General features: G+C 38.1%; 23 non-coding genes across 23 annotated transcripts; all 23 read left to right on the top strand.

Moving 5' to 3' along the window:
- The first annotated feature begins 54 nt into the window (after window positions 1–54).
- Window positions 55–126, top strand: trnah-gug (transfer RNA histidin (anticodon GUG)). Its single transcript has one exon. It is a non-coding gene; the product is annotated as a tRNA-His (tRNA).
- Window positions 127–945: 819 nt separating this feature from the next.
- trnah-gug (transfer RNA histidin (anticodon GUG)) lies at window positions 946–1,017 on the top strand. The gene has a single exon. It is a non-coding gene; the product is annotated as a tRNA-His (tRNA).
- A 925-nt stretch (window positions 1,018–1,942) lies between these two features.
- On the top strand, window positions 1,943–2,014 carry trnah-gug (transfer RNA histidin (anticodon GUG)). The gene has a single exon. It is a non-coding gene; the product is annotated as a tRNA-His (tRNA).
- Window positions 2,015–2,827: 813 nt separating this feature from the next.
- Window positions 2,828–2,899, top strand: trnah-gug (transfer RNA histidin (anticodon GUG)). The gene has a single exon. It is a non-coding gene; the product is annotated as a tRNA-His (tRNA).
- Window positions 2,900–3,778: 879 nt separating this feature from the next.
- On the top strand, window positions 3,779–3,850 carry trnah-gug (transfer RNA histidin (anticodon GUG)). Its single transcript has one exon. It is a non-coding gene; the product is annotated as a tRNA-His (tRNA).
- A 1,074-nt stretch (window positions 3,851–4,924) lies between these two features.
- Window positions 4,925–4,996, top strand: trnah-gug (transfer RNA histidin (anticodon GUG)). The gene has a single exon. It is a non-coding gene; the product is annotated as a tRNA-His (tRNA).
- A 975-nt stretch (window positions 4,997–5,971) lies between these two features.
- On the top strand, window positions 5,972–6,043 carry trnah-gug (transfer RNA histidin (anticodon GUG)). Its single transcript has one exon. It is a non-coding gene; the product is annotated as a tRNA-His (tRNA).
- An 823-nt stretch (window positions 6,044–6,866) lies between these two features.
- On the top strand, window positions 6,867–6,938 carry trnah-gug (transfer RNA histidin (anticodon GUG)). Its single transcript has one exon. It is a non-coding gene; the product is annotated as a tRNA-His (tRNA).
- A 761-nt stretch (window positions 6,939–7,699) lies between these two features.
- Window positions 7,700–7,771, top strand: trnah-gug (transfer RNA histidin (anticodon GUG)). The gene has a single exon. It is a non-coding gene; the product is annotated as a tRNA-His (tRNA).
- Window positions 7,772–8,696: 925 nt separating this feature from the next.
- On the top strand, window positions 8,697–8,768 carry trnah-gug (transfer RNA histidin (anticodon GUG)). The gene has a single exon. It is a non-coding gene; the product is annotated as a tRNA-His (tRNA).
- An 813-nt stretch (window positions 8,769–9,581) lies between these two features.
- On the top strand, window positions 9,582–9,653 carry trnah-gug (transfer RNA histidin (anticodon GUG)). Its single transcript has one exon. It is a non-coding gene; the product is annotated as a tRNA-His (tRNA).
- Window positions 9,654–10,727: 1,074 nt separating this feature from the next.
- On the top strand, window positions 10,728–10,799 carry trnah-gug (transfer RNA histidin (anticodon GUG)). Its single transcript has one exon. It is a non-coding gene; the product is annotated as a tRNA-His (tRNA).
- A 975-nt stretch (window positions 10,800–11,774) lies between these two features.
- trnah-gug (transfer RNA histidin (anticodon GUG)) lies at window positions 11,775–11,846 on the top strand. The gene has a single exon. It is a non-coding gene; the product is annotated as a tRNA-His (tRNA).
- Window positions 11,847–12,669: 823 nt separating this feature from the next.
- Window positions 12,670–12,741, top strand: trnah-gug (transfer RNA histidin (anticodon GUG)). Its single transcript has one exon. It is a non-coding gene; the product is annotated as a tRNA-His (tRNA).
- A 919-nt stretch (window positions 12,742–13,660) lies between these two features.
- Window positions 13,661–13,732, top strand: trnah-gug (transfer RNA histidin (anticodon GUG)). Its single transcript has one exon. It is a non-coding gene; the product is annotated as a tRNA-His (tRNA).
- Window positions 13,733–14,806: 1,074 nt separating this feature from the next.
- On the top strand, window positions 14,807–14,878 carry trnah-gug (transfer RNA histidin (anticodon GUG)). The gene has a single exon. It is a non-coding gene; the product is annotated as a tRNA-His (tRNA).
- Window positions 14,879–15,853: 975 nt separating this feature from the next.
- Window positions 15,854–15,925, top strand: trnah-gug (transfer RNA histidin (anticodon GUG)). Its single transcript has one exon. It is a non-coding gene; the product is annotated as a tRNA-His (tRNA).
- An 823-nt stretch (window positions 15,926–16,748) lies between these two features.
- Window positions 16,749–16,820, top strand: trnah-gug (transfer RNA histidin (anticodon GUG)). Its single transcript has one exon. It is a non-coding gene; the product is annotated as a tRNA-His (tRNA).
- A 919-nt stretch (window positions 16,821–17,739) lies between these two features.
- trnah-gug (transfer RNA histidin (anticodon GUG)) lies at window positions 17,740–17,811 on the top strand. The gene has a single exon. It is a non-coding gene; the product is annotated as a tRNA-His (tRNA).
- A 1,074-nt stretch (window positions 17,812–18,885) lies between these two features.
- On the top strand, window positions 18,886–18,957 carry trnah-gug (transfer RNA histidin (anticodon GUG)). Its single transcript has one exon. It is a non-coding gene; the product is annotated as a tRNA-His (tRNA).
- A 955-nt stretch (window positions 18,958–19,912) lies between these two features.
- trnah-gug (transfer RNA histidin (anticodon GUG)) lies at window positions 19,913–19,984 on the top strand. The gene has a single exon. It is a non-coding gene; the product is annotated as a tRNA-His (tRNA).
- A 702-nt stretch (window positions 19,985–20,686) lies between these two features.
- Window positions 20,687–20,758, top strand: trnah-gug (transfer RNA histidin (anticodon GUG)). Its single transcript has one exon. It is a non-coding gene; the product is annotated as a tRNA-His (tRNA).
- A 472-nt stretch (window positions 20,759–21,230) lies between these two features.
- Window positions 21,231–21,302, top strand: trnah-gug (transfer RNA histidin (anticodon GUG)). The gene has a single exon. It is a non-coding gene; the product is annotated as a tRNA-His (tRNA).
- Window positions 21,303–24,373: the final 3,071 nt, after the last annotated feature.

Here is a 24,373-nt window from a genome sequence, read left to right as displayed (position 1 = left end):
AGTGAGACAACTGCAAGATACAGACTGCAACTGACAGCATGACCTAGCGTGCCAGCCGTGGTCGTATAGTGGTTAGTACTCTGCGTTGTGGCCGCAGCAACCCCGGTTCGAATCCGGGTCACGGCAGTGTGGTTGTGATTGCAGAGCAAGTAATTGTAGCAGGTCAGCGTGAATGATTACAGGCATGTTTTTTCATTGTTGGTACTGGATTGCCCAATCAAATTTCTTAACATAACCAGCTTTTCCTTACCTTACCTGTGAACTCATCAACCAGTTTTCTTTTTCATTTTTACAACAGAGTTTAAACTTCCATTGTTTTCATTCTAATTCTGTTGTTTTCATTCAAATTCCGTTGTTTTCATTCAAATGCTTTTGTTTTCATTCTAATTCTACTCTTTTTATTCCAATTCCATTGTTTGTTCTCAAATTCTGTTGTTTTCATTCAAATTCCATTGTTTTCATTCAAATTCTGTTCTTTTCATTCTATTTCCATTGTTTTCATTCAAATTCCATTGTTTTCATTCAAATTCTGTTCTATTATTCTAATTCCGTTGTTTTCCGTTGTTTTGATTCAAACTCTGTTCTGTACATTCAAATTCCGTTGTTTTCATTCAATTTCCATTGTTTTGATTCAAATTCTGTTGTTTGTTTTAATGTGGAAAAAGTGGTTGGGACAGATGTTCAAACAGAAGCGACACGCGGCTGCAGTTACAGTCTGTATTATGCGTTTGTTCTTCATATGAATCTGATGTGTGAACGATGCGCACGATTATGCGCGTGGCACAGTAAAAGCATCTGCATTAACACAGAGACATCTGGCGTTCTGACGGTAAATAATGTCTGCTGTTCTTTTGCGCATCGTACAGGTCACTGTTCAAGTATATATAGTGGAGTGAGACAACTGCAAGATACAGACTGCAACTGACAGCATGACCTAGCGTGCCAGCCGTGATCGTATAGTGGTTAGTACTCTGCGTTGTGGCTGCAGCAACCCCGGTTCGAATCCGGGTCACGGCAGTGTGGTTGTGATTGCAGAGCAAGTAATTGGAGACTCAAAGGCTGCACGGCAGCTTGAATGGTTACAGTCATGTTATTTCATTATTGGCACTGGATTGTCCAATCAAGTTTCTGAACGTAACCGGCTTTTCCTTACCTTACCTGTTCGCTCATCAACCAGTTTTCTTTTTCATTTTTACAACAGAGTTTAAACTTCCATTGTTTTCATTCAAATTCTGTTTTGTTCATTCTAATTCCGTTGTTTTCATTCAAATTCCGTTGTTTTCATTCAAATGCTTTTGTTTTCATTCTAATTCTACTCTTTTTATTCCAATTCCATTGTTTGTTCTCAAATTCCGTTGTTTTCATTCAAATTCCATTGTTTTCATTCAAATTCTGTTTTTTTCATTCAAATTCCATTGTTTTCATTCAAATTCCATTGTTTTCATTCAAATTCTGTTCTTTTCATTCTATTTCCATTGTTTTCATTCAAATTCCATTGTTTTCATTCAAATTCTGTTCTGTTATTCTAATTCCGTTGTTTTCCGTTGTTTTGATTCAAACTCTGTTCTGTACATTCTAATTCCGTTGTTTTCATTCAAATTCCGTTGTTTTCATTCAATTTCCATTGTTTTGATTCAAATTCTGTTGTTTGTTTTAATGTGGAAAAAGTGGTTGGGACAGATGTTCAAACAGAAGCGACACGCGGCTGCAGTTACAGTCTGTATTATGCGTTTGTTCTTCATATGAATCTGATGTGTGAACGATGCGCACATTTATGCACGTGGCACAGTAAAAGCATCTGCAATTACACAGAGACATCTGGTGTTCTGACGGTAAATAATATCTGCTGTTCGCATCGTACAGGTTACTGTTCAAGTATATATAGTGGAGTGAGACAACTGCAAGATACAGACTGCAACTGACAGCATGACCTAGCGTGCCAGCCATGATCGTATAGTGGTTAGTACTCTGCGTTGTGGCCGCAGCAACCCCGGTTCGAATCCGGGTCACGGCAGTGTGATTGCAGAGCAAGTAATTGTAGCAGGTCAGCGTGAATGATTACAGGCATGTTTTTTCATTGTTGGTACTGGATTGCCCAATCAAATTTCTTAACATAACCAGCTTTTCCTTACCTTACCTGTGAACTCATCAACCAGTTTTCTTTTTCATTTTTACAACAGAGTTTAAACTTCCATTGTTTTCATTCTAATTCTGTTGTTTTCATTCAAATTCCGTTGTTTTCATTCAAATGCTTTTGTTTTCATTCTAATTCTACTCTTTTTATTCCAATTCCATTGTTTGTTCTCAAATTCTGTTGTTTTCATTCAAATTCCATTGTTTTCATTCAAATTCTGTTCTTTTCATTCTATTTCCATTGTTTTCATTCAAATTCCATTGTTTTCATTCAAATTCTGTTCTATTATTCTAATTCCGTTGTTTTCCGTTGTTTTGATTCAAACTCTGTTCTGTACATTCAAATTCCGTTGTTTTCATTCAATTTCCATTGTTTTGATTCAAATTCTGTTGTTTGTTTTAATGTGGAAAAAGTGGTTGGGACAGATGTTCAAACAGAAGCGACACGCGGCTGCAGTTACAGTCTGTATTATGCGTTTGTTCTTCATATGAATCTGATGTGTGAACGATGCGCACGATTATGCACGTGGCACAGTAAAAGCATCTGCATTAACACAGAGACATCTGGCGTTCTGACGGTAAATAATGTCTGCTGTTCTTTTGCGCATCGTACAGGTCACTGTTCAAGTATATATAGTGGAGTGAGACAACTGCAAGATACAGACTGCAACTGACAGCATGACCTAGCGTGCCAGCCGTGATCGTATAGTGGTTAGTACTCTGCGTTGTGGCCGCAGCAACCCCGGTTCGAATCCGGGTCACGGCAGTGTGGTTGTGATTGCAGAGCAAGTAATTGTAGCAGGTCAGCGTGAATGATTACAGGCATGATTTTTTTCATTGTTGGTACTGGATTGCCCAATCAAATTTCTTAACATAACCAGCTTTTCCTTACCTTACCTGTGAACTCATCAACCAGTTTTTTTTCATTTTTACAACAGAGTTTAAACTTCCGTTGTTTTCATTCAAATTCTGTTTTGTTCATTCTAATTCCATTGTTTTCATTCAAATTCTGTTGTTTTCATTCAAATTCCGTTGTTTTCATTCAAATTCCGTTGTTTTCATTCAAATGCTTTTGTTTTCATTCTAATTCTACTCTTTTTATTCCAATTCCATTGTTTGTTCTCAAATTCTGTTGTTTTCATTCAAATTCCATTGTTTTCATTCAAATTCTGTTCTTTTCATTCTATTTCCATTGTTTTCATTCAAATTCCATTGTTTTCATTCAAATTCTGTTCTATTATTCTAATTCCGTTGTTTTCCGTTGTTTTGATTCAAACTCTGTTCTGTACATTCAAATTCCGTTGTTTTCATTCAATTTCCATTGTTTTGATTCAAATTCTGTTGTTTGTTTTAATGTGGAAAAAGTGGTTGGGACAGATGTTCAAACAGAAGCGACACGCGGCTGCAGTTACAGTCTGTATTATGTGTTTGTTCTTCATATGAATCTGATGTGTGAACGATGCGCACGATTATGCACGTGGCACAGTAAAAGCATCTGCATTAACACAGAGACATCTGGCGTTCTGACGGTAAATAATGTCTGCTGTTCTTTTGCGCATCGTACAGGTCACTGTTCAAGTATATATAGTGGAGTGAGACAACTGCAAGATACAGACTGCAACTGACAGCATGACCTAGCGTGCCAGCCGTGATCGTATAGTGGTTAGTACTCTGCGTTGTGGCCGCAGCAACCCCGGTTCGAATCCGGGTCACGGCAGTGTGGTTGTGATTGCAGAGCAAGTAATTGGAGACTCAAAGGCTGCACGGCAGCTTGAATGGTTACAGTCATGTTATTTCATTATTGGCACTGGATTGTCCAATCAAGTTTCTGAACGTAACCGGCTTTTCCTTACCTTACCTGTTCGCTCATCAACCAGTTTTTTTTTTCATTTTTACAACAGAGTTTAAACTTCCATTGTTTTCATTCAAATTCTGTTTTGTTCATTCTAATTCCGTTGTTTTCATTCAAATTCCGTTGTTTTCATTCAAATGCTTTTGTTTTCATTCTAATTCTACTCTTTTTATTCCAATTCCATTGTTTGTTCTCAAATTCTGTTGTTTTCATTCAAATTCCATTGTTTTCATTCAAATTCTGTTTTTTTCATTCAAATTCCATTGTTTTCATTCAAATTCCATTGTTTTCATTCAAATTCTGTTCTTTTCATTCTATTTCCATTGTTTTCATTCAAATTCCATTGTTTTGATTCAAATTCTGTTCTGTTATTCTAATTCCGTTGTTTTCCGTTGTTTTGATTCAAACTCTGTTCTGTACATTCTAATTCCATTGTTTTCATTCAAATTCCGTTGTTTTCATTCAAATTCTGTTCTTTTCATTCTATTTCCATTGTTTTCATTCAAATTCCATTGTTTTCATTCAAATTCTGTTCTGTTATTCTAATTCCGTTGTTTTCCGTTGTTTTGATTCAAACTCTGTTCTGTACATTCAAATTCCGTTGTTTTCATTCAAATTCCATTGTTTTGATTCAAATTCTGTTGTTTGTTTTAATGTGGAAAAAGTGGTTGGGACAGATGTTCAAACAGAAGCGACACGCGGCTGCAGTTACAGTCTGTATTATGCGTTTGTTCTTCATATGAATCTGATGTGTGATCGATGCGCACATTTATGCACGTGGCACAGTAAAAGCATCTGCAATTACACAGAGACATCTGGCGTTCTGACGGTAAATAATATCTGCTGTTCGCATCGTACAGGTTACTGTTCAAGTATATATAGTGGAGTGAGACAACTGCAAGATACAGACTGCAACTGACAGCATGACCTAGCGTGCCAGCCGTGATCGTATAGTGGTTAGTACTCTGCGTTGTGGCCGCAGCAACCCCGGTTCGAATCCGGGTCACGGCAGTGTGGTTGTGATTGCAGAGCAAGTAATTGTAGCAGGTCAGCGTGAATGATTACAGGCATGTTTTTTCATTGTTGGTACTGGATTGCCCAATCAAATTTCTTAACATAACCAGCTTTTCCTTACCTTACCTGTGAACTCATCAACCAGTTTTCTTTTTCATTTTTACAACAGAGTTTAAACTTCCATTGTTTTCATTCTAATTCTTTTGTTTTCATTCAAATTCCGTTGTTTTCATTCAAATGCTTTTGTTTTCATTCTAATTCTACTCTTTTTATTCCAATTCCATTGTTCTCAAATTCTGTTGTTTACATTCAAATTCTGTTGTTTTCATTCAAATTCCGTTGTTTTCATTGAAATTCCATTGTTTTCATTCAAATTCCATTGTTTTGATTCAAATTCTACTCTTTTTATTCCAATTCCATTGTTTGTTCTCAAATTCTGTTGTTTTCATTCAAATTCCATTGTTTTCATTCAAATTCTGTTGTTTTCATTCAAATTCTGTTCTTTTCATTCTATTTCCATTGTTTTCATTCAAATTCTGTTCTGTTATTCTAATTCCGTTGTTTTCCGTTGTTTTGATTCAAACTCTGTTCTGTACATTCTAATTCCGTTGTTTTCATTCAAATTCCGTTGTTTTCATTCAATTTCCATTGTTTTGATTCAAATTCTGTTGTTTGTTTTAATGTGGAAAAAGTGGTTGGGACAGATGTTCAAACAGAAGCGACACGCGGCTGCAGTTACAGTCTGTATTATGCGTTTGTTCTTCATATGAATCTGATGTGTGAACGATGCGCACGATTATGCGCGTGGCACAGTAAAAGCATCTGCATTAACACAGAGACATCTGGCGTTCTGACGGTAAATAATGTCTGCTGTTCTTTTGCGCATCGTACAGGTCACTGTTCAAGTATATATAGTGGAGTGAGACAACTGCAAGATACAGACTGCAACTGACAGCATGACCTAGTGTGCCAGCCGTGATCGTATAGTGGTTAGTACTCTGCGTTGTGGCCGCAGCAACCCCGGTTCGAATCCGGGTCACGGCAGTGTGGTTGTGATTGCAGAGCAAGTAATTGTAGCAGGTCAGCGTGAATGATTACAGGCATGCTTTTTTTCATTGTTGGTACTGGATTGCCCAATCAAATTTCTTAACATAACCAGCTTTTCCTTACCTTACCTGTGAACTCATCAACCAGTTTTTTTTTTTTCATTTTTACAACAGAGTTTAAACTTCCGTTGTTTTCATTGAAATTCCGTTGTTTTCATTCAAATGCTTTTGTTGTCATTCTAATTCTACTCTTTTTATTCCAATTCCATTGTTTGTTCTCAAATTCTGTTGTTTTCATTCAAATTCCATTGTTTTCATTCAAATTCTGTTGTTTTCATTCAAATTCTGTTCTTTTCATTCTATTTCCATTGTTTTCATTCAAATTCTGTTCTGTTATTCTAATTCCGTTGTTTTCCGTTGTTTTGATTCAAACTCTGTTCTGTACATTCTAATTCCGTTGTTTTCATTCAAATTCCGTTGTTTTCATTCAATTTCCATTGTTTTGATTCAAATTCTGTTGTTTGTTTTAATGTGGAAAAAGTGGTTGGGACAGATGTTCAAACAGAAGCGACACGCGGCTGCAGTTACAGTCTGTATTATGCGTTTGTTCTTCATATGAATCTGATGTGTGAACGATGCGCACGATTATGCGCGTGGCACAGTAAAAGCATCTGCATTAACACAGAGACATCTGGCGTTCTGACGGTAAATAATGTCTGCTGTTCTTTTGCGCATCGTACAGGTCACTGTTCAAGTATATATAGTGGAGTGAGACAACTGCAAGATACAGACTGCAACTGACAGCATGACCTAGCGTGCCAGCCGTGATCGTATAGTGGTTAGTACTCTGCGTTGTGGCCGCAGCAACCCCGGTTCGAATCCGGGTCACGGCAGTGTGGTTGTGATTGCAGAGCAAGTAATTGTAGCAGGTCAGCGTGAATGATTACAGGCATGATTTTTTTCATTGTTGGTACTGGATTGCCCAATCAAATTTCTTAACATAACCAGCTTTTCCTTACCTTACCTGTGAACTCATCAACCAGTTTTCTTTTTCATTTTTACAACAGAGTTTAAACTTCCATTGTTTTCATTCTAATTCTGTTGTTTTCATTCAAATCCCATTGTTTTCATTCAAATTCCGTTGTTTTCATTCAATTTCCATTGTTTTCATTCAAATTCTGTTCTTTTCATTCTATTTCCATTGTTTTCATTCAAATTCCATTGTTTTCATTCAAATTCTGTTCTATTATTCTAATTCCGTTGTTTTCCGTTGTTTTGATTCAAACTCTGTTCTGTACATTCAAATTCTGTTGTTTTCATTCAATTTCCATTGTTTTGATTCAAATTCTGTTGTTTGTTTTAATGTGGAAAAAGTGGTTGGGACAGATGTTCAAACAGAAGCGACACGCGGCTGCAGTTACAGTCTGTATTATGCGTTTGTTCTTCATATGAATCTGATGTGTGAACGATGCGCACGATTATGCGCGTGGCACAGTAAAAGCATCTGCATTAACACAGAGACATCTGGCGTTCTGACGGTAAATAATGTCTGCTGTTCTTTTGCGCATCGTACAGGTCACTGTTCAAGTATATATAGTGGAGTGAGACAACTGCAAGATACAGACTGCAACTGACAGCATGACCTAGCGTGCCAGCCGTGATCGTATAGTGGTTAGTACTCTGCGTTGTGGCTGCAGCAACCCCGGTTCGAATCCGGGTCACGGCAGTGTGGTTGTGATTGCAGAGCAAGTAATTGGAGACTCAAAGGCTGCACGGCAGCTTGAATGGTTACAGTCATGTTATTTCATTATTGGCACTGGATTGTCCAATCAAGTTTCTGAACGTAACCGGCTTTTCCTTACCTTACCTGTTCGCTCATCAACCAGTTTTCTTTTTCATTTTTACAACAGAGTTTAAACTTCCATTGTTTTCATTCAAATTCTGTTTTGTTCATTCTAATTCCGTTGTTTTCATTCAAATTCCGTTGTTTTCATTCAAATGCTTTTGTTTTCATTCTAATTCTACTCTTTTTATTCCAATTCCATTGTTTGTTCTCAAATTCCGTTGTTTTCATTCAAATTCCATTGTTTTCATTCAAATTCTGTTTTTTTCATTCAAATTCCATTGTTTTCATTCAAATTCCATTGTTTTCATTCAAATTCTGTTCTTTTCATTCTATTTCCATTGTTTTCATTCAAATTCCATTGTTTTCATTCAAATTCTGTTCTGTTATTCTAATTCCGTTGTTTTCCGTTGTTTTGATTCAAACTCTGTTCTGTACATTCAAATTCCGTTGTTTTCATTCAAATTCCGTTGTTTTCATTCAATTTCCATTGTTTTGATTCAAATTCTGTTGTTTGTTTTAATGTGGAAAAAGTGGTTGGGACAGATGTTCAAACAGAAGCGACACGCGGCTGCAGTTACAGTCTGTATTATGCGTTTGTTCTTCATATGAATCTGATGTGTGAACGATGCGCACATTTATGCACGTGGCACAGTAAAAGCATCTGCAATTACACAGAGACATCTGGTGTTCTGACGGTAAATAATATCTGCTGTTCGCATCGTACAGGTTACTGTTCAAGTATATATAGTGGAGTGAGACAACTGCAAGATACAGACTGCAACTGACAGCATGACCTAGCGTGCCAGCCATGATCGTATAGTGGTTAGTACTCTGCGTTGTGGCCGCAGCAACCCCGGTTCGAATCCGGGTCACGGCAGTGTGATTGCAGAGCAAGTAATTGTAGCAGGTCAGCGTGAATGATTACAGGCATGTTTTTTCATTGTTGGTACTGGATTGCCCAATCAAATTTCTTAACATAACCAGCTTTTCCTTACCTTACCTGTGAACTCATCAACCAGTTTTCTTTTTCATTTTTACAACAGAGTTTAAACTTCCATTGTTTTCATTCTAATTCTGTTGTTTTCATTCAAATTCCGTTGTTTTCATTCAAATGCTTTTGTTTTCATTCTAATTCTACTCTTTTTATTCCAATTCCATTGTTTGTTCTCAAATTCTGTTGTTTTCATTCAAATTCCATTGTTTTCATTCAAATTCTGTTCTTTTCATTCTATTTCCATTGTTTTCATTCAAATTCCATTGTTTTCATTCAAATTCTGTTCTATTATTCTAATTCCGTTGTTTTCCGTTGTTTTGATTCAAACTCTGTTCTGTACATTCAAATTCCGTTGTTTTCATTCAATTTCCATTGTTTTGATTCAAATTCTGTTGTTTGTTTTAATGTGGAAAAAGTGGTTGGGACAGATGTTCAAACAGAAGCGACACGCGGCTGCAGTTACAGTCTGTATTATGCGTTTGTTCTTCATATGAATCTGATGTGTGAACGATGCGCACGATTATGCACGTGGCACAGTAAAAGCATCTGCATTAACACAGAGACATCTGGCGTTCTGACGGTAAATAATGTCTGCTGTTCTTTTGCGCATCGTACAGGTCACTGTTCAAGTATATATAGTGGAGTGAGACAACTGCAAGATACAGACTGCAACTGACAGCATGACCTAGCGTGCCAGCCGTGATCGTATAGTGGTTAGTACTCTGCGTTGTGGCCGCAGCAACCCCGGTTCGAATCCGGGTCACGGCAGTGTGGTTGTGATTGCAGAGCAAGTAATTGGAGACTCAAAGGCTGCACGGCAGCTTGAATGGTTACAGTCATGTTATTTCATTATTGGCACTGGATTGTCCAATCAAGTTTCTGAACGTAACCGGCTTTTCCTTACCTTACCTGTTCGCTCATCAACCAGTTTTTTTTTTCATTTTTACAACAGAGTTTAAACTTCCATTGTTTTCATTCAAATTCTGTTTTGTTCATTCTAATTCCGTTGTTTTCATTCAAATTCCGTTGTTTTCATTCAAATGCTTTTGTTTTCATTCTAATTCTACTCTTTTTATTCCAATTCCATTGTTTGTTCTCAAATTCTGTTGTTTTCATTCAAATTCCATTGTTTTCATTCAAATTCTGTTTTTTTCATTCAAATTCCATTGTTTTCATTCAAATTCCATTGTTTTCATTCAAATTCTGTTCTTTTCATTCTATTTCCATTGTTTTCATTCAAATTCCATTGTTTTGATTCAAATTCTGTTCTGTTATTCTAATTCCGTTGTTTTCCGTTGTTTTGATTCAAACTCTGTTCTGTACATTCTAATTCCATTGTTTTCATTCAAATTCCGTTGTTTTCATTCAAATTCTGTTCTTTTCATTCTATTTCCATTGTTTTCATTCAAATTCCATTGTTTTCATTCAAATTCTGTTCTGTTATTCTAATTCCGTTGTTTTCCGTTGTTTTGATTCAAACTCTGTTCTGTACATTCAAATTCCGTTGTTTTCATTCAAATTCCATTGTTTTGATTCAAATTCTGTTGTTTGTTTTAATGTGGAAAAAGTGGTTGGGACAGATGTTCAAACAGAAGCGACACGCGGCTGCAGTTACAGTCTGTATTATGCGTTTGTTCTTCATATGAATCTGATGTGTGATCGATGCGCACATTTATGCACGTGGCACAGTAAAAGCATCTGCAATTACACAGAGACATCTGGCGTTCTGACGGTAAATAATATCTGCTGTTCGCATCGTACAGGTTACTGTTCAAGTATATATAGTGGAGTGAGACAACTGCAAGATACAGACTGCAACTGACAGCATGACCTAGCGTGCCAGCCGTGATCGTATAGTGGTTAGTACTCTGCGTTGTGGCCGCAGCAACCCCGGTTCGAATCCGGGTCACGGCAGTGTGGTTGTGATTGCAGAGCAAGTAATTGTAGCAGGTCAGCGTGAATGATTACAGGCATGTTTTTTCATTGTTGGTACTGGATTGCCCAATCAAATTTCTTAACATAACCAGCTTTTCCTTACCTTACCTGTGAACTCATCAACCAGTTTTCTTTTTCATTTTTACAACAGAGTTTAAACTTCCATTGTTTTCATTCTAATTCTTTTGTTTTCATTCAAATTCCGTTGTTTTCATTCAAATGCTTTTGTTTTCATTCTAATTCTACTCTTTTTATTCCAATTCCATTGTTCTCAAATTCTGTTGTTTACATTCAAATTCTGTTGTTTTCATTCAAATTCCGTTGTTTTCATTGAAATTCCATTGTTTTCATTCAAATTCCATTGTTTTGATTCAAATTCTACTCTTTTTATTCCAATTCCATTGTTTGTTCTCAAATTCTGTTGTTTTCATTCAAATTCCATTGTTTTCATTCAAATTCTGTTGTTTTCATTCAAATTCTGTTCTTTTCATTCTATTTCCATTGTTTTCATTCAAATTCTGTTCTGTTATTCTAATTCCGTTGTTTTCCGTTGTTTTGATTCAAACTCTGTTCTGTACATTCTAATTCCGTTGTTTTCATTCAAATTCCGTTGTTTTCATTCAATTTCCATTGTTTTGATTCAAATTCTGTTGTTTGTTTTAATGTGGAAAAAGTGGTTGGGACAGATGTTCAAACAGAAGCGACACGCGGCTGCAGTTACAGTCTGTATTATGCGTTTGTTCTTCATATGAATCTGATGTGTGAACGATGCGCACGATTATGCGCGTGGCACAGTAAAAGCATCTGCATTAACACAGAGACATCTGGCGTTCTGACGGTAAATAATGTCTGCTGTTCTTTTGCGCATCGTACAGGTCACTGTTCAAGTATATATAGTGGAGTGAGACAACTGCAAGATACAGACTGCAACTGACAGCATGACCTAGTGTGCCAGCCGTGATCGTATAGTGGTTAGTACTCTGCGTTGTGGCCGCAGCAACCCCGGTTCGAATCCGGGTCACGGCAGTGTGGTTGTGATTGCAGAGCAAGTAATTGTAGCAGGTCAGCGTGAATGATTACAGGCATGCTTTTTTTCATTGTTGGTACTGGATTGCCCAATCAAATTTCTTAACATAACCAGCTTTTCCTTACCTTACCTGTGAACTCATCAACCAGTTTTTTTTTTTTCATTTTTACAACAGAGTTTAAACTTCCGTTGTTTTCATTGAAATTCCGTTGTTTTCATTCAAATGCTTTTGTTGTCATTCTAATTCTACTCTTTTTATTCCAATTCCATTGTTTGTTCTCAAATTCTGTTGTTTTCATTCAAATTCCATTGTTTTCATTCAAATTCTGTTGTTTTCATTCAAATTCTGTTCTTTTCATTCTATTTCCATTGTTTTCATTCAAATTCTGTTCTGTTATTCTAATTCCGTTGTTTTCCGTTGTTTTGATTCAAACTCTGTTCTGTACATTCTAATTCCGTTGTTTTCATTCAAATTCCGTTGTTTTCATTCAATTTCCATTGTTTTGATTCAAATTCTGTTGTTTGTTTTAATGTGGAAAAAGTGGTTGGGACAGATGTTCAAACAGAAGCGACACGCGGCTGCAGTTACAGTCTGTATTATGCGTTTGTTCTTCATATGAATCTGATGTGTGAACGATGCGCACGATTATGCGCGTGGCACAGTAAAAGCATCTGCATTAACACAGAGACATCTGGCGTTCTGACGGTAAATAATGTCTGCTGTTCTTTTGCGCATCGTACAGGTCACTGTTCAAGTATATATAGTGGAGTGAGACAACTGCAAGATACAGACTGCAACTGACAGCATGACCTAGCGTGCCAGCCGTGATCGTATAGTGGTTAGTACTCTGCGTTGTGGCCGCAGCAACCCCGGTTCGAATCCGGGTCACGGCAGTGTGGTTGTGATTGCAGAGCAAGTAATTGTAGCAGGTCAGCGTGAATGATTACAGGCATGATTTTTTTCATTGTTGGTACTGGATTGCCCAATCAAATTTCTTAACATAACCAGCTTTTCCTTACCTTACCTGTGAACTCATCAACCAGTTTTTTTTCATTTTTACAACAGAGTTTAAACTTCCGTTGTTTTCATTCAAATTCTGTTTTGTTCATTCTAATTCCGTTGTTTTCATTCAAATTCCATTGTTTTCATTCAAATTCTGTTGTTTTCATTCAAATTCCGTTGTTTTCATTCAAATTCCGTTGTTTTCATTCAAATTCCGTTGTTTTCATTCAAATGCTTTTGTTTTCATTCTAATTCTACTCTTTTTATTCCAATTCCATTGTTTGTTCTCAAATTCTGTTGTTTTCATTCAAATTCCATTGTTTTCATTCAAATTCTGTTCTTTTCATTCTATTTCCATTGTTTTCATTCAAATTCCATTGTTTTCATTCAAATTCTGTTCTATTATTCTAATTCCGTTGTTTTCCGTTGTTTTGATTCAAACTCTGTTCTGTACATTCAAATTCCGTTGTTTTCATTCAATTTCCATTGTTTTGATTCAAATTCTGTTGTTTGTTTTAATGTGGAAAAAGTGGTTGGGACAGATGTTCAAACAGAAGCGACACGCGGCTGCAGTTACAGTCTGTATTATGCGTTTGTTCTTCATATGAATCTGATGTGTGAACGATGCGCACGATTATGCACGTGGCACAGTAAAAGCATCTGCATTAACACAGAGACATCTGGCGTTCTGACGGTAAATAATGTCTGCTGTTCTTTTGCGCATCGTACAGGTCACTGTTCAAGTATATATAGTGGAGTGAGACAACTGCAAGATACAGACTGCAACTGACAGCATGACCTAGCGTGCCAGCCGTGATCGTATAGTGGTTAGTACTCTGCGTTGTGGCCGCAGCAACCCCGGTTCGAATCCGGGTCACGGCAGTGTGGTTGTGATTGCAGAGCAAGTAATTGGAGACTCAAAGGCTGCACGGCAGCTTGAATGGTTACAGTCATGTTATTTCATTATTGGCACTGGATTGTCCAATCAAGTTTCTGAACGTAACCGGCTTTTCCTTACCTTACCTGTTCGCTCATCAACCAGTTTTTTTTTTCATTTTTACAACAGAGTTTAAACTTCCATTGTTTTCATTCAAATTCTGTTTTGTTCATTCTAATTCCGTTGTTTTCATTCAAATTCCGTTGTTTTCATTCAAATGCTTTTGTTTTCATTCTAATTCTACTCTTTTTATTCCAATTCCATTGTTTGTTCTCAAATTCTGTTGTTTTCATTCAAATTCCATTGTTTTCATTCAAATTCTGTTTTTTTCATTCAAATTCCATTGTTTTCATTCAAATTCCATTGTTTTCATTCAAATTCTGTTCTTTTCATTCTATTTCCATTGTTTTCATTCAAATTCCATTGTTTTGATTCAAATTCTGTTCTGTTATTCTAATTCCGTTGTTTTCCGTTGTTTTGATTCAAACTCTGTTCTGTACATTCTAATTCCATTGTTTTCATTCAAATTCCGTTGTTTTCATTCAAATTCTGTTCTTTTCATTCTATTTCCATTGTTTTCATTCAAATTCCATTGTTTTCATTCAAATTCTGTTCTGTTATTCTAATTCCGTTGTTTTCCGTTGTTTTGATTCAAACTCTGTTCTGTACATTCAAATTCCGTTGTTTTCATTCAAATTCCATTGTTTTGATTCAAATTCTGTTGTTTGTTTTAATGTGGAAAAAGTGGTTGGGACAGATGTTCAAACAGAAGCGACACGCGGCTGCAGTTACAGTCTGTATTATGCGTTTGTTCTTCATATGAATCTGATGTGTGATCGATGCGCACATTTATGCACGTGGCACAGTAAAAGCATCTGCATTAACACAGAGACATCTGGCGTTCTGACGGTAAATAATATCTGCTGTTCGCATCGTACAGGTTACTGTTCAAGTATATATAGTGGAGTGAGACAACTGCAAGATACAGACTGCAACTGACAGCATGACCTAGCGTGCCAGCCGTGATCGTATAGTGGTTAGTACTCTGCGTTGTGGCCGCAGCAACCCCGGTTCGAATCCGGGTCACGGCAGTGTGGTTGTGATTGCAGAGCAAGTAATTGTAGCAGGTCAGCGTGAATGATTACAGGCATGTTTTTTCATTGTTGGTACTGGATTGCCCAATCAAATTTCTTAACATAACCAGCTTTTCCTTACCTTACCTGTGAACTCATCAACCAGTTTTCTTTTTCATTTTTACAACAGAGTTTAAACTTCCATTGTTTTCATTCTAATTCTGTTGTTTTCATTCAAATTCCGTTGTTTTCATTCAAATGCTTTTGTTTTCATTCTAATTCTACTCTTTTTATTCCAATTCCATTGTTCTCAAATTCTGTTGTTTACATTCAAATTCTGTTGTTTTCATTCAAATTCCGTTGTTTTCATTGAAATTCCATTGTTTTCATTCAAATTCCATTGTTTTGATTCAAATTCTACTCTTTTTATTCCAATTCCATTGTTTGTTCTCAAATTCTGTTGTTTTCATTCAAATTCCATTGTTTTCATTCAAATTCTGTTGTTTTCATTCAAATTCTGTTCTTTTCATTCTATTTCCATTGTTTTCATTCAAATTCTGTTCTGTTATTCTAATTCCGTTGTTTTCCGTTGTTTTGATTCAAACTCTGTTCTGTACATTCTAATTCCGTTGTTTTCATTCAAATTCCGTTGTTTTCATTCAATTTCCATTGTTTTGATTCAAATTCTGTTGTTTGTTTTAATGTGGAAAAAGTGGTTGGGACAGATGTTCAAACAGAAGCGACACGCGGCTGCAGTTACAGTCTGTATTATGCGTTTGTTCTTCATATGAATCTGATGTGTGAACGATGCGCACGATTATGCGCGTGGCACAGTAAAAGCATCTGCATTAACACAGAGACATCTGGCGTTCTGACGGTAAATAATGTCTGCTGTTCTTTTGCGCATCGTACAGGTCACTGTTCAAGTATATATAGTGGAGTGAGACAACTGCAAGATACAGACTGCAACTGACAGCATGACCTAGTGTGCCAGCCGTGATCGTATAGTGGTTAGTACTCTGCGTTGTGGCCGCAGCAACCCCGGTTCGAATCCGGGTCACGGCAGTGTGGTTGTGATTGCAGAGCAAGTAATTGTAGCAGGTCAGCGTGAATGATTACAGGCATGCTTTTTTTCATTGTTGGTACTGGATTGCCCAATCAAATTTCTTAACATAACCAGCTTTTCCTTACCTTACCTGTGAACTCATCAACCAGTTTTTTTTTTTTCATTTTTACAACAGAGTTTAAACTTCCGTTGTTTTCATTGAAATTCCGTTGTTTTCATTCAAATGCTTTTGTTGTCATTCTAATTCTACTCTTTTTATTCCAATTCCATTGTTTGTTCTCAAATTCTGTTGTTTTCATTCAAATTCCATTGTTTTCATTCAAATTCTGTTGTTTTCATTCAAATTCTGTTCTTTTCATTCTATTTCCATTGTTTTCATTCAAATTCTGTTCTGTTATTCTAATTCCGTTGTTTTCCGTTGTTTTGATTCAAACTCTGTTCTGTACATTCTAATTCCGTTGTTTTCATTCAAATTCCGTTGTTTTCATTCAATTTCCATTGTTTTGATTCAAATTCTGTTGTTTGTTTTAATGTGGAAAAAGTGGTTGGGACAGATGTTCAAACAGAAGCGACACGCGGCTGCAGTTACAGTCTGTATTATGCGTTTGTTCTTCATATGAATCTGATGTGTGAACGATGCGCACGATTATGCGCGTGGCACAGTAAAAGCATCTGCATTAACACAGAGACATCTGGCGTTCTGACGGTAAATAATGTCTGCTGTTCTTTTGCGCATCGTACAGGTCACTGTTCAAGTATATATAGTGGAGTGAGACAACTGCAAGATACAGACTGCAACTGACAGCATGACCTAGCGTGCCAGCCGTGATCGTATAGTGGTTAGTACTCTGCGTTGTGGCCGCAGCAACCCCGGTTCGAATCCGGGTCACGGCAGTGTGGTTGTGATTGCAGAGCAAGTAATTGTAGCAGGTCAGCGTGAATGATTACAGGCATGATTTTTTTCATTGTTGGTACTGGATTGCCCAATCAAATTTCTTAACATAACCAGCTTTTCCTTACCTTACCTGTGAACTCATCAACCAGTTTTTTTTCATTTTTACAACAGAGTTTAAACTTCCGTTGTTTTCATTCAAATTCTGTTTTGTTCATTCTAATTCCGTTGTTTTCATTCAAATTCCATTGTTTTCATTCAAATTCTGTTGTTTTCATTCAAATTCCGTTGTTTTCATTCAAATTCCGTTGTTTTCATTCAAATTCCGTTGTTTTCATTCAAATGCTTTTGTTTTCATTCTAATTCTACTCTTTTTATTCCAATTCCATTGTTTGTTCTCAAATTCTGTTGTTTTCATTCAAATTCCATTGTTTTCATTCAAATTCTGTTCTTTTCATTCTATTTCCATTGTTTTCATTCAAATTCCATTGTTTTCATTCAAATTCTGTTCTATTATTCTAATTCCGTTGTTTTCCGTTGTTTTGATTCAAACTCTGTTCTGTACATTCAAATTCCGTTGTTTTCATTCAATTTCCATTGTTTTGATTCAAATTCTGTTGTTTGTTTTAATGTGGAAAAAGTGGTTGGGACAGATGTTCAAACAGAAGCGACACGCGGCTGCAGTTACAGTCTGTATTATGCGTTTGTTCTTCATATGAATCTGATGTGTGAACGATGCGCACGATTATGCACGTGGCACAGTAAAAGCATCTGCATTAACACAGAGACATCTGGCGTTCTGACGGTAAATAATGTCTGCTGTTCTTTTGCGCATCGTACAGGTCACTGTTCAAGTATATATAGTGGAGTGAGACAACTGCAAGATACAGACTGCAACTGACAGCATGACCTAGCGTGCCAGCCGTGATCGTATAGTGGTTAGTACTCTGCGTTGTGGCCGCAGCAACCCCGGTTCGAATCCGGGTCACGGCAGTGTGGTTGTGATTGCAGAGCAAGTAATTGGAGACTCAAAGGCTGCACGGCAGCTTGAATGGTTACAGTCATGTTATTTCATTATTGGCACTGGATTGTCCAATCAAGTTTCTGAACGTAACCGGCTTTTCCTTACCTTACCTGTTCGCTCATCAACCAGTTTTTTTTTTCATTTTTACAACAGAGTTTAAACTTCCATTGTTTTCATTCAAATTCTGTTTTGTTCATTCTAATTCCGTTGTTTTCATTCAAATTCCGTTGTTTTCATTCAAATGCTTTTGTTTTCATTCTAATTCTACTCTTTTTATTCCAATTCCATTGTTTGTTCTCAAATTCTGTTGTTTTCATTCAAATTCCATTGTTTTCATTCAAATTCTGTTTTTTTCATTCAAATTCCATTGTTTTCATTCAAATTCCATTGTTTTCATTCAAATTCTGTTCTTTTCATTCTATTTCCATTGTTTTCATTCAAATTCCATTGTTTTGATTCAAATTCTGTTCTGTTATTCTAATTCCGTTGTTTTCCGTTGTTTTGATTCAAACTCTGTTCTGTACATTCTAATTCCATTGTTTTCATTCAAATTCCGTTGTTTTCATTCAAATTCTGTTCTTTTCATTCTATTTCCATTGTTTTCATTCAAATTCCATTGTTTTCATTCAAATTCTGTTCTGTTATTCTAATTCCGTTGTTTTCCGTTGTTTTGATTCAAACTCTGTTCTGTACATTCAAATTCCGTTGTTTTCATTCAAATTCCATTGTTTTGATTCAAATTCTGTTGTTTGTTTTAATGTGGAAAAAGTGGTTGGGACAGATGTTCAAACAGAAGCGACACGTGGCTGCAGTTACAGTCTGTATTATGCGTTTGTTCTTCATATGAATCTGATGTGTGATCGATGCGCACATTTATGCACGTGGCACAGTAAAAGCATCTGCAATTACACAGAGACATCTGGCGTTCTGACGGTAAATAATATCTGCTGTTCGCATCGTACAGGTTACTGTTCAAGTATATATAGTGGAGTGAGACAACTGCAAGATACAGACTGCAACTGACAGCATGACCTAGCGTGCCAGCCGTGATCGTATAGTGGTTAGTACTCTGCGTTGTGGCCGCAGCAACCCCGGTTCGAATCCGGGTCACGGCAGTGTGGTTGTGATTGCAGAGCAAGTAATTGTAGCAGGTCAGCGTGAATGATTACAGGCATGTTTTTTCATTGTTGGTACTGGATTGCCCAATCAAATTTCTTAACATAACCAGCTTTTCCTTACCTTACCTGTGAACTCATCAACCAGTTTTCTTTTTCATTTTTACAACAGAGTTTAAACTTCCATTGTTTTCATTCTAATTCTGTTGTTTTCATTCAAATTCCGTTGTTTTCATTCAAATGCTTTTGTTTTCATTCTAATTCTACTCTTTTTATTCCAATTCCATTGTTCTCAAATTCTGTTGTTTACATTCAAATTCTGTTGTTTTCATTCAAATTCCGTTGTTTTCATTGAAATTCCATTGTTTTCATTCAAATTCCATTGTTTTGATTCAAATTCTACTCTTTTTATTCCAATTCCATTGTTTGTTCTCAAATTCTGTTGTTTTCATTCAAATTCCATTGTTTTCATTCAAATTCTGTTGTTTTCATTCAAATTCTGTTCTTTTCATTCTATTTCCATTGTTTTCATTCAAATTCTGTTCTGTTATTCTAATTCCGTTGTTTTCCGTTGTTTTGATTCAAACTCTGTTCTGTACATTCTAATTCCGTTGTTTTCATTCAATTTCCATTGTTTTGATTCAAATTCTGTTGTTTGTTTTAATGTGGAAAAAGTGGTTGGGACAGATGTTCAAACAGAAGCGACACGCGGCTGCAGTTACAGTCTGTATTATGCGTTTGTTCTTCATATGAATCTGATGTGTGAACGATGCGCACGATTATGCGCGTGGCACAGTAAAAGCATCTGCATTAACACAGAGACATCTGGCGTTCTGACGGTAAATAATGTCTGCTGTTCTTTTGCGCATCGTACAGGTCACTGTTCAAGTATATATAGTGGAGTGAGACAACTGCAAGATACAGACTGCAACTGACAGCATGACCTAGCGTGCCAGCCGTGATCGTATAGTGGTTAGTACTCTGCGTTGTGGCCGCAGCAACCCCGGTTCGAATCCGGGTCACGGCAGTGTGGTTGTGATTGCAGAGCAAGTAATTGGAGACTCAAAGGCTGCACGGCAGCTTGAATGGTTACAGTCATGTTATTTCATTATTGGCACTGGATTGTCCAATCAAGTTTCTGAACGTAACCGGCTTTTCCTTACCTTACCTGTTCGCTCATCAACCAGTTTTTTTTTTCATTTTTACAACAGAGTTTAAACTTCCATTGTTTTCATTCAAATTCCGTTGTTTTCATTCAAATTCCATTGTTTTCATTCAAATTCCGTTGTTTTCATTCAAATTCCGTTGTTTTCATTCAAATTCCATTGTTTTCATTCAAATTCTGTTGTTTTCATTCAAATTCCGTTGTTTTCATTCAAATTCCGTTGTTTTCATTCAATTTCCATTGTTTTGATTCAAATTCTGTTGTTTGTTTTAATGTGGAAAAAGTGGTTGGGACAGATGTTCAAACAGAAGCGACACGCGGCTGCAGTTACAGTCTGTATTATGCGTTTGTTCTTCATATGAATCTGATGTGTGAACGATGCGCACGATTATGCGCGTGGCACAGTAAAAGCATCTGCATTAACACAGAGACATCTGGCGTTCTGACGGTAAATAATGTCTGCTGTTCTTTTGCGCATCGTACAGGTCACTGTTCAAGTATATATAGTGGAGTGAGACAACTGCAAGATACAGACTGCAACTGACAGCATGACCTAGCGTGCCAGCCGTGATCGTATAGTGGTTAGTACTCTGCGTTGTGGCCGCAGCAACCCCGGTTCGAATCCGGGTCACGGCAGTGTGGTTGTGATTGCAGAGCAAGTAATTGGAGACTCAAAGGCTGCACGGCAGCTTGAATGGTTACAGTCATGTTATTTCATTATTGGCACTGGATTGTCCAATCAAATTTCTTAACGTAACCGGCTTTTCCTTACCTTACCTGTTCGCTCATCAACCAGTTTTTTCATTTCTACAACAGAGTTTAGTGTGAAAAAAGTGGTTGGGACAGATCTTCAAATAAAAGCGACACGCGGCTGCAGTTACAGTCTGTATTATGCGTTTGTTCTTCATATGAATCTGATGTGGGAACGATGCGCACATTTATGCACGTGGCACAGTAAAAGCATCTGCAATTACACAGAGACATCTGGTGTTCTGACGGTAAATAATATCTGCTGTTCGCATCGTACAGGTTACTGTTCAAGTATATATAGTGGAGTGAGACAACTGCAAGATACAGACTGCAACTGACAGCATGACCTAGCGTGCCAGCCGTGATCGTATAGTGGTTAGTACTCTGCGTTGTGGCCGCAGCAACCCTGGTTCGAATCCGGGTCACGGCAGCGTGGTTGTGATTGCAAATATATATTTCTACGGGGTGGAGCATTATCCCTCAAGTGGACTTTGTGTTGTACCAGTTTTGTAAAACCAGGTTTTTCCTGGAACAAATTTGGATCCAGAAGAGCCGTTAAATCTCCCTGCTGGGAGGGCTTAAGATGGGTCAGTGACACTAAACTTGGCCCTGATTTGCCTGTGGGAAAAAAACTGTTCTCCCTCCTCTTTGTCCTTGACTACCCGAACAAGACAATGCTGTTTTACCTGCTGCGTGGACTGCATTGGCAGTTGCTGCTGCTGCGTGATGGGTTGCTGCTGCTGCTGCGTGAATTTTTTTAACAGGTTAATATGGAAGACCTGATGTTTCTTCCTGTCAGGCATCTACAGCTCATAGTTAACATTGCCAAGACGTTTTGTAATTTTGTAGGGGCCTTGCCACCTGGCTAGCAGTTTGCTGTCTGTCGTAGGAAGCAACAGCAACACATGCTGTCCTGGTTGGAATGTCCTTTCCCTGGCCTTCTTATCATACCAGGTTTTCTGCTTGTTTTGAGCCACTTTCATGTTTTGCTGTGCCAGTATTGTCATTTGTTCTAGTCGCTCTCTCATTTTCAGCACATAAGCTATTACATTATCTCCATCAGGCTCAGGATTCTCCCATTGTTCTTTCAGCAGGTCGAGTGGACCTCTCACTTGACGGCCATAAAGCAGTTCAAATGGTGAAAATCCTGTAGAGGCCTGTGGCACTTCGCGATAGGCAAACAACAAGTAAGGCAGCCACTGATCCCAGTCTGAGCCAGTCTCTGTTACAAATTTGCGCAGCATGTTCTTTAGTGTCTGGTTAAAACGCTCTACTAGTCCATCTGACTGGGGGTGGTAAGGGGTGGTTTTAATACCTTTTATGCCAAGTAATCTATATACCTGCTGTAGGAATTTAGACTGGAAATTTGTGCCACAGTCTGTCAGGACCTCTTTAGCTATACCTACTCTAGAAAACAACTGCAGGAGACAATTGGCAACCTGTCTCGCTTTCACTGATCTTAGGGGGAAAGCCTCAGGATAACGAGTGGCATAATCACAAATGACCAAGATGTAACGATTACCTGATGAGCTTCTTTCAAGGGGCCCCACTACATCCATTCCTATTCTTTCGAAAGGTGTATCTATGACAGGCAATGGCTGAAGATGGGCATGGGCCACTCCTTTATTTAGGGTGAGCTGACATATCTGACACGACTTACAAAACTGCTGTAGTTGAGTGTACATGCCAGGCCAGACAAAACGGCTTGCAATCCTATGTAGAGATTTCTGAAAACCAAGATGGCCTGCCCAAGGTACAGAATGACCAAGTTCCATGACTTTGTTTCTTAGTGCCTGTGGTAATGCTATGGCTTCAGTCTTGCCTTTACACTCATAAAGGACACCATTTCTCAACACATAGGTTGCATCTGCCAACACATCTACTGTCCCTCGCACCTGTCCATCAACTTCCGACACCTTATCAAACCAGGATTTTAATGATGGATCTGCCCGTTGAAGTGAAGAGATATCTGGTGGGATATCAAGTTCCAGAGGGAGGTTGGGGCTCTGGTCTACACCCTCTAACCTGGATGAACCCCTAAATTTTTCTCTTCGTCTTTGCGCTCGAGATTTAGCTGGTTTTGCTGGGCTTACTTCTAATTCTTCATCATAGAAAGGTAGCTCTTTCAACGGGTCATTTGCACTCTGAGCTCTTGTGGTGATCAAACTGGGGATTGCACTTTCTGGCTGTGCCTGCAGAATAATGTCTTGCTTCTGTACGTTGTGGTCCTGATCTACATGAACTGTATGCAAATGTCCCGGAACTTCATTAGACACCAAATCTAGCAGTGTAGGTATATCTAAGCCCAATATCACTGCATATGGCAGTCTGGGTGCTAAAGCCACTGGCAGGAGAAATGTCTGGCCACCTACAGTCAAATACACCTCAGCCATGGGATAATCTTTCTCATCATCATGTACACAGCTTATTTTAGTCCTTGTGTCACTCCATAGCTCTCTTGGTACTAAACTAGCCAAAACCACTGACTGAAAGCTCCCTGTATCTAAGAGTGCTTCTTCACGCTGACCATTAACAAGTACAGGTGTTGTTCTTACTGCTTCATGATCAGGACCTGGCAATGTGGGTCTGGGGGCTGAGCACAAAAGGGATGGCCTACTTTGTGTTGTTGCTGGGCAGGTATACTGAGTGTGGCCTATCTGGTTACAGTGATAACATCTAACATCTGATTTTGAACCTGAATGTGACTTTTTAGTGTTGTTACTTTTACCAGAAACAAAATGTCTGCTTCCAGGATAACTTCTACTTTGGCCTATACCACCACTCCTTACACCCCCATCAGACTTACTTTGTCCAGTCATGAAGCTGTCCCGGCCAAAGGTGGTTCCTCTCGATCCTGTTCTGGCAGAGATGAAGATTTCCGCTAGCTGTGAAGCCTCCTCTGCAGATTTGGGGGCACGTTCCCTGATCCACACCTCCAGGTCTGGGTGGACCATCCTCAGAAACTGCTCCAAGATCATTAGTTCAGAAATGTCTTTCACTGTAGATTTTTCAGGTTTCGCCCATTTGTAAAACATATATTTTAATCGCACATAAAGTTCTCTTGGAGTTTCACCTGGGTGCATATCCAGGGCTCGAAACCTTCTTCTGTATGTGTCAGCAGTTATTTCGTATTTAGCAAGAATGGCATCTTTTACTTTATCATAGACTTCTGAATCAGCAATGTCCATATGCACATAAGCACTACGTGCTTTCCCAGTGAGCAGAGGTACGAGTCGAACAGCCTATTCTTCTCTCGGCCAACGGCAAACTTGAGCCAGTCTCTCAAAAGTAGTGAGAAAATGCTCAATATCATCATCTGGAGTGAGTGGCAACAACTTGGGATCTCTCTGGTGAAATGGTTCCTGTCTTGGCAGAGACCACATCTGCTGACCAGTCAGACTAGGCCCCTCATCAGGTTCACCTCCCTCCTCGATTTGGTTGTCCTCTTGTTCCTGCTGCTGTTGTCATTTCTTTTACGTGAACTTGCATTTGCTGAAACTG

Source organism: Diplotaxodon limnothrissa, linkage group LG22, assembly GCF_057381915.1.
Source record: "Diplotaxodon limnothrissa isolate DT_005_m linkage group LG22, D_limnothrissa_male_GT1.1, whole genome shotgun sequence".
In the NCBI taxonomy this organism is placed as follows: Eukaryota; Metazoa; Chordata; class Actinopteri; order Cichliformes; family Cichlidae; genus Diplotaxodon; species Diplotaxodon limnothrissa.
Note: the sequence above shows the minus strand (reverse complement) of the source record. Positions and strands in the feature narration are given on the sequence as shown.